Here is a 13,604-nt window from a genome sequence, read left to right as displayed (position 1 = left end):
GTGGGCCAACGGAAGGAATGAGCCCCCAGAGATGGGCCAGTGAGTTCAGGTGCACGCCCTTTCCATTCCTGTCCTCTCCTTTGAGTCTGAGGAGAAATGTACCATGTCTTTCTTTTGACATTTTGTGAACTATAGGTTCCTCCTAAGGGGTTCCAGCCACTGGAAGCCACTTCTTCCAACTTTAGTCCAGGACCTCCCAGGAAGAATCAGGTACCCTGCCTAGACCCACCCTACACAAGATGGAAATAGGAGTTCTGCAGAGAACTGTGTGCAGGATGACAGACCCTGCATCCACCTGTGCTGAAGGGATCCAGGGAAGGTCACAGTTGACTTGTTGATCTCCTCTGCTGTAGCCCTAGACATGAGATTGCAGTTCTCCCAGAGAACTCCAGGGGGTGATACCAGGATGCTCACTCTACACTCAGACAATTGTTTCCTTGAGCCATGACCTTGCCTAGGAGACTGCTTTTCATTCCTGTTCCTACTGGCCTGGAACTTCCTTCCTAGACTCTGTTCTGATTCTTGTGTCTGAGAATACTCCACTCTTCGGGGAACATGGATGTTCCCTCCCTCCTGGCAGCTCCCATAGGGGAAGGCAGGATTTCTAATGGGGAATCACCCAGACAAAGGGCATATATGACCCAGGATGGCCAGAGAGACCTTGGGCTCAGCCAACACACAGCACAGCCAACACATCATGCTGGAAGGTTGCCTTGAAATAGTCTATAGGAAGAGGAGCCCACAGTCCTTTCCAGGACACAGAGGTCGACTCCCCCCAACACCAGGAACCAGGAGGGAGGTGCTGAAGAGTACCAATGTGAAGCCTTCAACCCAGCCAGCTCAAAGACCAGTCTCCCAGTCAGCCTGGCCGTGAGGAATGAGTGACCCCTCCTCTCATGCTACAGAAGGCAGGGGCCTTTCTGTCTTGAGCTGCGCACATCTACCCAACTCTGCCAGTTACAGATTTCCATTCATGCTCATGGCCAACCGTCCTTCTCTCCCATCCTTCCCCACACCTGATTATCTTCTACATTCCCTCCATTATCTTCTACATCCCCTCTTCTACCCAGTTCCCTTTCTCCTTCTTCTCCCTCCAACTCTATTTCCCCCTTCTAAGTGAGATTCGAGCAACCACACTTGGACTTCCTTCTTGTTTACCTTCTTTGTGTCAGTGGATTGTAGTGCGTGTATCTTGTATTTCATGGCTAACATCCACTTATACATGCGCACATGTCATGGATGCCGCTTTGGGACTGGGCTACCTCACCAAGTTCTATCCATGTGCCTTCAGAATTAATGGCGTCTGTCTCTTTAATAGTTGAGTAGTAGCCCAGGGTGTATATGAGCCACATTGCCTTCATCCATTCATTTTTCTTTTAAGTTACAAATGCTTCCTTTATTACATAAAACCAGTGTTGCTACTAAGTTCAACTGACTGTGCGTCTCCACAGTGTTCGGTGTCATGCCTGTGATGTTAACAATCATTTCCAAGTGTTGCTGGGCAGTTCCCTGTGTCATCCATGGTACTGCTTCCGTCTCACACACAGCTGGTAAACTGCTCTCAGGATTTGCACCCTACCAGGCCCCAGAGGAAACATAATCAGCACAGTCTGCTGTACCAGACGCAGCAGTTTTGAAGAAGAAATTACAGATCGAAAGCGCCTTGGCTTATCACTGCATTGTCATGACACTGCATTGTCATTTTTCGTTAATAAAATAGATCACAATCAAGCCCTAATTTGCAATGTAATTAGCTGTTACAAGACACGGAACATTCTCCTGAGGATAGACCATGATTTCTAAGACAGAAAGTCGCTCTACGCCATTTCCCAGCCCAGCGAGCCTCTCTGGCAGGTATAGGGCACTGACTGCATTCCAGCACCGTGCTCTGGTGCTTTGCAAGATGAGCGTGAATTTTTTTTTGACCAACAACATTATTTTTTATTCTTTCTTGTTTGCTCAGTGTTTATTTTCCTTCGGGTTGTGAGTCAAAAGTGTCACCAAGATAATTTGACGTAAAATGTCAACTCTGCCACCTCAAAAATGGCACAAGAAGTAAGTTTCCCAAACAATATTATTCATCACCAGTCATCCAGAAAACAGACTCATTAAAGAAAATGGAGAGTGTGAAGAAAAGGAGAAAGTTAGAGAAAACTGTTATTTACCCCCATTCTCTTGCTATCTACAGACCTTGGTTGACATGGTGCATACGCTTGGTACAGAAATGCACAGGTCTGAAGTGCTAACCTTGGCAGGTTCTCTTAAGAGATTATTAGCACTTGACTGCGGTCTGGCACCCTTTGCTGTACCTTCCAGCTGCGTTAAGTTACAGGCCTCATAGAAAAATCACTGACCCCGAAGCTGGATTAGGGATGTTGGCACACACATCTGATTTTGACTACAATGACCAGCCCAGCTCACTGACATTCTAATCTAATAACCGAAGATCTGGCTGATGGAGTCAGAAATGTTTTTGGCTGGAAGTGACCCTAACTCTTAAACAAGAGATGAAACAAATAGGAAATTATCTTCTTCCCTCAAAGAGCTGCTGTTAGTTCCACAGCTCACCAGGTTGTGGACTCTGAGGTCTCAAGATGCTAGCCAGAGTTTCAATTGGTACAAATGTAGCAGCATATGGGAGCTGTAAGAGCTCCTGGTGATTCTTTAAACCTTCAAATTTCTTCATCACCTAACCACTGATGGTGATTTGGGAATTTATTTCTTTGACAATACCCAATAATGAACATTAGTATTTGGTCTCTGAGCAGGTCCAGGACTGAAATACGGACCCTGGATGGACATGGGAGGAGATAGGGGTGACTTAGAGATTTTCTACTTCTTCCACCCCACAGCAGGAGCTGTGGCTTAGCCCCAGAGTCCATGGCTGTCTGCATGCTAATCTAGTACTCCAAGAACTCAACGTTCTGCTCACTGCTTGTGGGACGCAACTCAGTGCACAGATTAACTGTGGGGTCCCCTGTCCCCGCCAGCGGGGACCCAGTTATTCAGGGTCCCGAAGAGGCTTTCTACCTGTGGGCCAAAATGGGGGTGAAGAGAAGAAGGAGACCAAGCAAAAGTTCTGTTGTCAAGGTCTCGTTTATTGGGATGAACATTGCAGCTTTTAAGGCTTTCAGGTAGGGGGAGTGACCTTTGTGAAATATGAAGGAGGGGGAGATGAGGGTATAGGCAGTGATAGCTGGAGGCAAAGAAGTCAGGCGATGAGGTCAGGTGGTGGAGACACTGGGTGTTGACTGAGGAGATAACTGGTATCTGCTCGAGCTGAGGCATCCCTTGAATGTTATACTCCTGTGCCGTAAATTCATGGGAGAGGCTTTATCCAACAATCTTAAGATTTATGGCAGTCATCTTCAGGGTGAGTCTCTGTGGCCAAACAGCCCAGAGTCACTTTGAACCATGCAGTCAAAAAGCGGCTAGGCCCAAATCCAATATGGCTCCGTGCAGTCCCCCCAAACAGAAACTGCTAATGTTGGCGAGTTTCACAACCTAGTCTGGTGAAAACCCTGGGGTTGAACTCAACATTCTACACCTAATTTCCCTACTGCTGTCTGAGCTTCCTCCCTCACTATGGCCCAAGATGCCCCAAAGACGTGTCTCATGTCCTCTCGAACACTCCGCCCAGTCACACTCTGACCTACTCCAGGCTCAGAGTCTCTGATCTAACCTTTCTTCCTGACAAGGATGTTCTCCTACACTACCCTATGACTTCCCTTATTTCATTCAGATCTTTAAAATGTCATCCTGTTGGGAACACATTTCCTGATGACATTGCCCCAAGAAGCTACCGCCCCTCCCGTTCCTGCAAGCTCCTATCTCCTCCGTTTGTTTTTCTTCACAGCACCCATCTTTAACTGTCTATCATATTATATGCAGATGTGTCTTGAACAAACAGGGTTATACCCCAACAAATCTGTCTTGAACTATCTTGTGTTGAAAATGCACAAATATACCTACTGAACACCCTAGCTTAGTGTAACCTACCTGAACTGTGCCCAGAACACTGACATTTTTCTACAGGTAGGCAAACTTACCTAATGCAAAGTCTACTTTACAACAAAGTGTCGACTAGTTCACGTAATTTACTGAACACCATACTGAAAGTAGAAAAACAAAACTGGATAGATGCGCGTGGTTCGGTACCACTGAAAGGTCAAAAAGTCATAAAGTTGAAAAATTAGAAAGCAAATGCTACACCAAGGCATGGCTGTACTTTTGGTCTTTTTGCCACTATTGAGATGCAAGCTCATAGGGGTTTGAGGCCACGGCTGTATCCCTACTTCTCAGAACAGCTCCTGACAACATAGTTGGTGCCCCTCTTCCTGTCTACTGACTGCGTGCTTACGTGACACATCACAGCAGATGCTCAGCGAGTGCTTGTTGGGTGGACAAAACGAACACATTACTGCACAATTGAGGAGCTGGTCCCCATTCCACTGGAGGCCTGAGTGCTCCCTAGTGCCTCCTTGTGGGAGACCTGGGAGTTGCCCTTCAACACAACCACAGGAATTTAATTTATGACACAAGACTGGAGTGAAGGAGGAGGGATCAGTAGGCAGCACAGGGTAACAGAACCCTACTTTTGCTCTCGTCTCCAGATGATGACCATGCCACTGGCATCACTGGAGGCCAGCAGACTCTCGTCGCAGTTGAAGCTGACGTCAAGCACAGGCACGCTGTGGCCCTGCAGTTTGTTGACAGCAGCCTTGGCTGCCCGCTCCACATCAAAGAAGTGAACGCACATCTCTTCACTGCCTGTTACCACACAGGCCCCCTGGCGGAAGGACACGAGGGGGCAGAAGATACTGCGTACAGGGTGGGAACTCTGTTCAATGGGGAAGCTTCTTTTCAGCTGTAGCGCCCCTTCGTTGTCCACCACTCTGTACAGCAGCAGTTTGTTCAGGCAGGCATTGATGAGCAACGAGGGGTCCCGTGCTTCATGGCTGACCCAGGACCCGGCAGAGATGCTGGTTACAGGGCTACCCTCATGCACTACTAGTCGCTTGGCTTTGGTTAGCTTTCCTTTGGCCACGTCAAAGAGAAAGGAGAAGACACTGCCGCAGTCATCACCTGCCCAGAGCAGGCGGACAGGGCGAGGACACGTTCTGTTAGCTTGCTGGAGCCACCCTTCACTTTTTTGCTTGTGGAGATGTTCATGACGTGCACATTGTGCTTGGCATTCCCATCACAGTGAGGTTGTTGTTGACCGACTGGAAGGTACAGCACAGCAATTCGGCGCCATCGGGGTCAGGGATCTCACGGATGCAGCGGCCGTCTTCGGAGGCCCAGATGTGCATGGTGGCATCGAGGGAGGTGGACACGAGGATGTCATTGGAGAGGGACCAGGTGAAGTCCGAAATGCCACGTGTGTGGCCCCGTAGCACATGGAGCACAGTGGGTGGGGCAGGCACCAGCTGGCACAGGGAGATGCTGCTGTCCAGGGAGCAGCAGGCCAGGCGGTGCCGGTCGTCACTGGCGAAGCGCACCCTTGGGACTGCCTCATCCACGTGTTGGTCAAGAACATGGTATATGCCTGCAAAGGCATAGTTTTCACTCAGCGATGTGTCCCTGGCCATGGCCTGACTTGCCTCTGCCACCGACGTGGGTACCACACTGCCGGGAGGCCTGTCCTCATAGACTGCACGGTTCATTTGTGCCTGTAGCTGGTAGGAGCCTCTGCTGACAGAACGGCGATGTCCTCGAGCCCCCTGGGCTCTGGGATTGTCTTCAAAGTCCTCCATTCGATCAAGGGTAGTACGGCTGCTGCGGACAATACTGTTGCTATAGGCACGAGCACTAACCGACTCAGAGAGTGGCCCGTAGCGCTGGCCCAATAGCTGGCCCCGTAGCCTCAGGTACTGCCAACGCAGGGCTGGGGTGTGCCCAGCCTTGGCATTTTCCCGCAGCAGCTGGCTGCACCGGCGGATATACTGGGTCCGAAACTGTGGAAACGTTGGTGTAAGGTAGGCGTTGTACCCAAAAACAGTCTCTTTGCGCGTGTCCATTTCAAACCGCATTTTCCGATGAGCGTGAATTTTAAGCAGACTTGCGTCTGCAACATTCTCATGACACATCTGATAGAATTTTTTTTTTTGAGAAAAGCCAGCATAAAGCACTTTTATTGCAATAAAAAAACTTGAACCGCATATGTAGTGCAGAGGCAGGGGACAAAAGCTTTCTCTCACCAAATCACTACACAGGACAGCAGAGGGTGAGAAGGAACTGAAGGAGGAAAAGCCAGGAAGCTGGGATCAGCAGAGAGAGCCAACCATCAAAACCTGGGAGATGCTGAAGCTGTGATGACCAGCATCATTTTCTTAGAGAACACTCAAGGATTTGTTGTGGTGGCTGGGCATCCACTGGGTGGTGAGTCTACAAACAGCACCTTCAGTTTAAACTTTCCACCGAAGTTCTTAGAATTTAGTAAGTGGAGCTTGATAGTTACAAGATTACAAAAGTCCAGAAAACCCATTAGAAAAACCATAGGATGAAAAACAAATTAAGCCAGGTCACAAAGAAGGCTTCAGAGGTCCCTGCCTACCCAGGGACAGATATCGTAGTGTTCAACACAGCAGTGAAGGGACCTGCTTTAGAAGGCAGCCAGTTTTAGGTGGGAGGCCTGTCAGAAGCAAAGGCTCTCCCTTCCTTCCCACTTCAGTTTGGGTAGGGCTTTCGGTTTAACAGGACTTCCCTCACTGGAGAAAAATCCAGCCCCCAACAGCATCTGGAATCTGCTATGGCTTTGCAGCACAGGAGTAGAATGTCTTAATATATAATAGGTAAAATTTTCATCCAAAAAATAAAAATAAAATAGAATAAAAATCCTTGCAAATCCCACCCCCAACACCAATTCCTATTCTAGAGTTAACTCATTGCTTGTGCTGTTAACACTTGATAATATACTTCACTGGAAACTGAGATCTCAAAGACAGAAACTGAGTCTTCACCCCAAAACAAAGTAGGTTTATGGCATAGAGTTTAGGTCAACACACATACAGAAGGGGGAAGAGGACATGGAGGTGTCCAAAGCAAAACTGAGTGACGGAACACATTCAGTCAGGTAGGTGTCTATACAAAGAGTGGTGGGACATCAGGAAAAGCTCCCCATGGATTCATGTTGACCCATCTGGAGGTACCAGATTCCTCCATGGCAGATCCATGTGCAGAGCTAAGGGAGGAGGCCACTTCTGTTATTCCAGTTTTAGAAGCTCCACATCAAAAACAAGAGTAGCATGTGGTGGGATGGTGCCTGGGTGCCCCGTGGCTCCACAGAAATAGTCTGGGGGAGATTATCAGTTTGGCTCTCTGTCCCACACTTATCTGGGCTACCCCTTCTTCCCAGCCTCGGATCACCTCCTGCTTGCCTAGTGTAAACTTAAAAGGCTTTTTTCTGTCCCGAGAGGAGTCAAATTTCTTCCAATCTTCAAGCATTCCCGTGTAGTGTACCAGGCAGGTCTGGCGGCGCTTAGGGAAGGTGCGCCGGTCTCCAGGAGAGATGGTCTCCACCTGCACTCCCATGGAAACGGCGTTTGAGGAGGAGCAGGACGAGGGTGGAGGTAAGACGGGCAGCGTGGAGCTGAAGCGGACCTGGCAGCGGTTGAGAGGTTTGGCCCTGATAGAATTTTTTTTTTTTTTTGGTTCTTTTTTTCGGAGCTGGGGACCGAACCCAGGGCCTTGCGCTTCCTAGGTAAGCGCTCTACCACTGAGCTAAATCCCCAACCCCCCTGATAGAATTTTTAAGACTGCCTGGCTTAGTCTTATTGCTGTTAATGTAGATTGCATGTTGTACACATTATAAAGAAAATTATATCTCATTATTTTGTTTAAGTCAAGGAAAAATAGAGAATTTGGGTCAAAATGATACACAGATTACAATCACTTTTCTAAACAAAAGAAACAAAGTAACTGCTGAGGTTAGCAAAGATTATTAGTTCTTCTCACATTGCCTTGTACTGTTTTGTGAACTGTGTTATTAAAAATCCTGAGCTTAACAATATCTTTACAAGTCACTTCATGAAAATAGGCATTTGGCCAATAAGAATTTAATTCCACACCAATGAAACTTTAGAGGCTAGATTTATGTAGGGTAGTATTTGCAGACACCATAATATTTTTAGTTTACTCTAAAAGATGACAAGACAAATTCCCCTCAGTGAGATCCTGGCCTAATATATTTCCTTTACTTATATAGTGAAAGGATAGTGTTAAATATGGAAGCTTTCAATTCGTGGCACTGACTGATGATCTACACAGGGGATCCTTCAAACGCTACAATTAAGGAGCCACCTAGCTTTTCAGCAATACTAGTTCGACTGAGGTCTTCTGGCCCATTTGCTTGATACTTGTGCTTTATACCTGGAAATTTCTTCTTGATGGCTTCCTTCGAGCTTGCATAGATCATTTTACTTTTCAGAGGTGCTTGTTCTGGTGCCCACAAGAAGAACATGAGCTCTTCTTTTCTGGACTCCTTGGTTTCAAAGCTGGCATCATACAAAGCGTAGCGACAATCTTTTTCAGGAAGCATTCCCACAAAATGCTTGAAAGGATCAGTTAAGGTAACGCCAATATCTCCAACCAAGATCTCTTTGCCTTCTTCAATGACTATGCACTGAGACAAAAAAAACAAAACAAAACAAAACAAAACAAAAAAAAACGACAGCCTTCTTTCTTTTCTTGATTTCTTCAGGTGTGGAGCATTTCCAAACTTTCATGTTGTAGAAAATACGACAAACTTCAATTGCAACTTGAACTCCTGAGGCCATGTTTGCAGCGATGGTCTTTGGGAGGAGAGCTAGGAATCTGGCAGAAAAGTCTGTGCACCTTCTTCCTCGAGGTAGCAAAAGCAGGAGAGGAAGCAGCGCCTTTATCCATTCTTTGTAGCTGCTGGTGCCCTCCCAGCAGTGCTCAGCCCACTATTGATGCACAATGTAGCCCAAGGGGAAAATGTTCAATGTGTTCTTCATGGACAGAGAGTTTCAAGCCTATAGTGACATAAAGAGGGGAACTGAGGTTGACAGCTGTCTTAGGGTTTTACTGCTGTGAACAGACACCATGACCTATGCAAGTCTTTTAAAGGACAACATTTAACTGTGGCTGGCTTACAGGTCAGAGGTTCAGTCCATTATTATCAAGGTGGGAGCATGGTAGAGCCTAGGCAGGCATGGTGCAGGAGGAGCTATGTCTGAAGGATGCTAGCAGAATATCCATTTCCAGGCAGCTAGGGCTAGGATATTAAAGCCCACACCTACTGTCCCACACCTGCTCCATCAAGGCTACACCTCCAATAGTGCCACTCCCTGGCTCAAGCATATACAAACCATCAAATTCCACTCCCTGGCCACCATAGGCTTGTTCAGGCATATGAGTCTACAGGGGCCATACCTAAATGTAACATAATAAAAAGTACATTTGGCCCCACTTCCAAAGTCCCCACAGTCTGTCTATAGCAGTCTTAATGTTAAAAAAATCAAAGTTTAAATTTTCTTCTGAGATTCATCCAATCACTTAACTGCAACCCCCAAATGAAGACAGGAAACCAGCTGGGCAGTCTCCAACCTCTGCATCTCCATGTCTGACGTCAGAGCGGTTTTCACACCTTAATTCCTTTTTCATCTTTGTTGACTGCAGCAAACTTCTTTCTCCTGTGGGGCTTCCACTCCCTGTTAGCAGCTTTCCTCAGCAAATAAGCCACAGCTGAGGCATCTTGAACATACTGGGGTCTACAAAGCCGCTTCAAGGTCAGAACTTATTGTTCCAATTTCTGGAAGCCACACTTGATCTTCTCGGCTCCTCCAAAGGGCTGGCATCACTTCTGCAGCTCTGCCCTCTGTAGCAGTCTAAACTGAGGTTGATCCACTCCACCGCTGCTGTCTTTTTTTTTTTTTTGGTGATCACCTCATGGTACTGGCATCTCTAATACACTGGAGTCTTCCACTGCAGGTAGGCTTCACCAACAGCCTCTCATAGGCTCTCTTCATCGTGCTAAGCCTCAAATCTTTTGCATGAACCTTCAGTCCTGGGCTGTGAACTACATTTGAGGATGTACCTTCACCAGTGGCCTTCCATGGCCTCTCACAGTGCCAAACATCAGCTACTCCTCATGACCACTTCATGCTTTCAAAGTCAGTATCACCTGGGTGACTCTTACACATTACCACGTACAGCAGCCCCATGAGGTACAACCTGGTCTATCTCTGGAACACAGCTTCTTTGTGATCTCAGAAAACATTTCACAGAAGATATCACCTCAGTGATGTTGGTCTCTACTTAATCACTCCTAATCTCATAGCTCCAGTATCAATTGTCCCAGGGGTCTCTTCTATATTTCACACTAAATCCAGAGCCACATGGCTGAAGCTGCCATGTTCTGCTGTTTGCTGTGGCTGGAACATGGCCCCTCCTTCATTCTATCACCAGCTTTCTGTTTTCTGACTCCCTCTCTGCCTAAGCTCGGCTTTCCTGGAACAGGCTCTGTAGATTGACCTTGAACTCAGAGATCTGCATGGCTCTCTCTCCTGTAATGCTGAGCTTAAAGGTTTGTACCACTGTGTTTGGATTTAAGCTTTATATCACCTAGAACCTGCTTTGTCCTAGGCTGGACTTGCCCTCAGAGATCTGTTTGGCTTTGTATCCTGTGATTAAAGGTGTGTACCACCATGCCTGGATCTAAACTAGGAGGGTAGGATATTGTCTCCAAAACCCTTAATGTGTTACCTCTTAGGACATACTATTCAGTTCCATTTCACTTCCTGGTGCTCCTTTAGCACACAAAGTATATATTTTATATAATTCCTTTCTAAACTTTTTATGCTTGTTTAAATGTTCTTCATGAGACTTAACCAGAGAACAAAGTCTGTGATGGGCATTTCTGGGACTTCCTTTGTCAATGCAATTAATCTGAGTCTCTTCACCTTTGCCTCAGGTTGACTTTTCAGACAAGGGCAAAAAGTGACTACATTCTTCACCAAAATACCACATAAACAGTCTTTATACCACGTAATGAAATTCTCATCAGAAACTTCTTGGGCCACGTTAACAGAGATCAAATTACTCACAGCAATGAAGTCTTCCACAAGCCTAGTAGGATGGCCATTATGCCCCACTTAAAGCAGTTCATTGCTTTCCAAATCCAAAGTCCTAAAATCTACATTCTTCCAAACATAAGCATTGTCAGGCCTATCATATTATACCCCACTCCTGGTACCAACTTCTATCTTAGGGTTTTACTGCTGTATACAGACACTGTGACCAATGTCAATCTTATGAATGACAACATTTTATTCTGTCTGGGTTAAAAGTGAGAGATTAAGTCCATTATCATCCAGGCAGGAGCATGTCAGAATCCAGGCACACATGGTACAGGAGGAGCTGAGACTTCTACATCTTCATCTGAAGTCTGCTAGCAGCATACCCATTTCCAGGCTGCTAGAACTATAGTATTAAGCTCACACCCACAGTGACACACCTACTCCACAAGGCCACACTTCCAATAGTGCTACTCCCTGGCCAGAGCATATATAAAACATCACAACAGCCATGGACCTGCACAGTTTGTAATAGCCTCTAATCAAAGCTTGCTTAGGTCTGTACACAGTAACTGAGGCACAGTGCACGCCACTGAATCCGTGCTCTTACAGAGAACACCATCCAGATGGAGACGGTATTTTGAGCCTTCAAATCTGAAATGCAGATGTTGAACCTGAACAAACACATGTGTGCCACCACATAAACAGTCAATGGTTTTGCGTGACCTCTGTGTGCTACGTAGGTTTGTTTTATTTTTGCACAGACTGGTCTACTTTCTGTAGTAGTATTAATATTATTAATAAACTGGGTGCAGAGGTAATACCCATCTCAGTTTTTATGCTCCTGAGTGGAAGCCTCACACACACAGCTGTTATATTTTAATATGCCTTAAGCAGCACAGGCTGCTGGCAGCTGCCCATCCTCGATGCTGCTAGACTCAGTTTCCCACGGGTAGCTCTACTACTTACTAATTTCTGTGCTCCATCTTGGCTGCTTTTGACCCAACTGAGCAGCCCTCTGTGCTCTGTTCTTCCTCTGGTTCTTCCTCCTTCTTGCTTCCTCTGGCATGGTGGCTCTCTCTCCTTCTTCTGGTCCAGAGCCCTGGAAACCTAAAACCCTGCCTCTCTCTTCTCCACAGATATTGTCTGATGGCACCTTTATTTACCTATGAGAATTAGCTGAGGGCAGGTTCCCAGAAGCTACTTTCCGATGCTCTTGTGCAAACAGTTTTGGGAAACCCAGTTAACATTAGAAACCTAGCAGCTACTACCTGTCCAAATTTTGTGCCTCTTTGGAGTTTTAGAATTTATTGGACGACATAGCCCATGTAGACAAACTGAATTATCAAAATGGTTTACCCTATTGAAGGCAGGATTTGTGTGTGTGTTTATGTGTGTGTGTGTGTGTGTGTGTGTGTGTGTGAGAGAGAGAGAGAGAGAGAGAGAGAGAGAGGTAGAGATAGAGAGAGGGACAGAGAGAGACAGAGACAGAGAGACAGACAGAGAAAGGGAGAGTGTGTTCAAACATGTCTTTCTGTGTACACACATGTCTCTGTGTGTGGATATGTCTGTGTATGAGTGTGTATATGTGTCTCTGTGTGTGTGCATGTGTGTCTCTATGTGTAATGCAGTCATAGAATCAGCATGAGCCCAGATTGTATCGATCTCACCCTAAACACATCCTGAGAAAGATCCCTGGGCCTGAGATTCTTGCTGCAGCAACAGTGGGATCTTAACAGAACGGGGACAGCCAGGAAGTCCTGGCTCTGTATCAGCGTCCCAGAACACTGAGTGTGACCTGCGGGAGCATGTGCAGTCCTGTGATTGACCTGTCAGATCTATCAGAGCAGAATGACTCATTAGCTGTCTGAATGTCCTAGCTCATGGGACCAGACAGTGCACTGGCCTCAGGTAGGCTACGTCACAGGGCATCTTCTGAGTCTCAGAATGGAGAGCACAGCTGTACAAATGCTTAGCCCATCAGGCAATAATTCTGATGGCTTAGGAGGCTTTACAGGAAGGGCAGTGTCCCCATGAGAGGGACAGAGGAAAGATGTCCTCTAATGAATCCTCTCCTGCAGGCAAAGAGGAACAGACACTGCTGATCTGGACAGGTGTCCTGCCCCAGTGTCAGGGCCTTGTTCATATTTAAGGCTACCTTGTGGACACTGCAACAATTGTTCCTCAAATGTGCTGTGACTGGGAAAAGAGACACAGGGAACACAGTGGCCACATGAGCCTCACACTGGACACGGGTGACAGACATGAAGCACAAGCTGTCTGTCTCCAGCCACGTATCCAGTGTCTTCACCCTGAAGGCTTCTCAGCTGTCTGTGAAGCAGGGAGAAGTTGATGTTAATCTTGGTCATCAGATGATGAAGAGGACAACTTGTCCATGAATGGAAAACAAATGGACAGTTAGATCTGCCTCTAGTACTCAGCCAGGTGTCTATGAATATTTTCTTGGGCATTCCAGAACTCCTGAACTCACATACTAGACAGCAAGCCTTGTATTTTTTTGTGTGCTGATGTCAGTCCTCCTGAGACATAATCGACAGGGCTTTA

The 13,604-nt window shown here is 46.7% G+C and overlaps 2 pseudogenes; both read right to left on the bottom strand.

Annotated features, from left to right (window-relative positions):
* Positions 1-3,454: 3,454 nt before the first annotated feature.
* Wdr13-ps1 (WD repeat domain 13, pseudogene 1) lies at positions 3,455-6,047 on the bottom strand (annotated as a pseudogene).
* Positions 6,048-6,098: 51 nt separating this feature from the next.
* On the bottom strand, positions 6,099-7,566 carry Fkbp1a-ps1 (FKBP prolyl isomerase 1A, pseudogene 1; annotated as a pseudogene).
* Positions 7,567-13,604: the final 6,038 nt, after the last annotated feature.

The sequence above is a fragment of the Rattus norvegicus genome, chromosome 1, assembly GCF_036323735.1.
Source record: "Rattus norvegicus strain BN/NHsdMcwi chromosome 1, GRCr8, whole genome shotgun sequence".
NCBI classification, from domain to species: Eukaryota; Metazoa; Chordata; class Mammalia; order Rodentia; family Muridae; genus Rattus; species Rattus norvegicus.
This window is presented reverse-complemented; position numbering and strand designations above follow the sequence as displayed.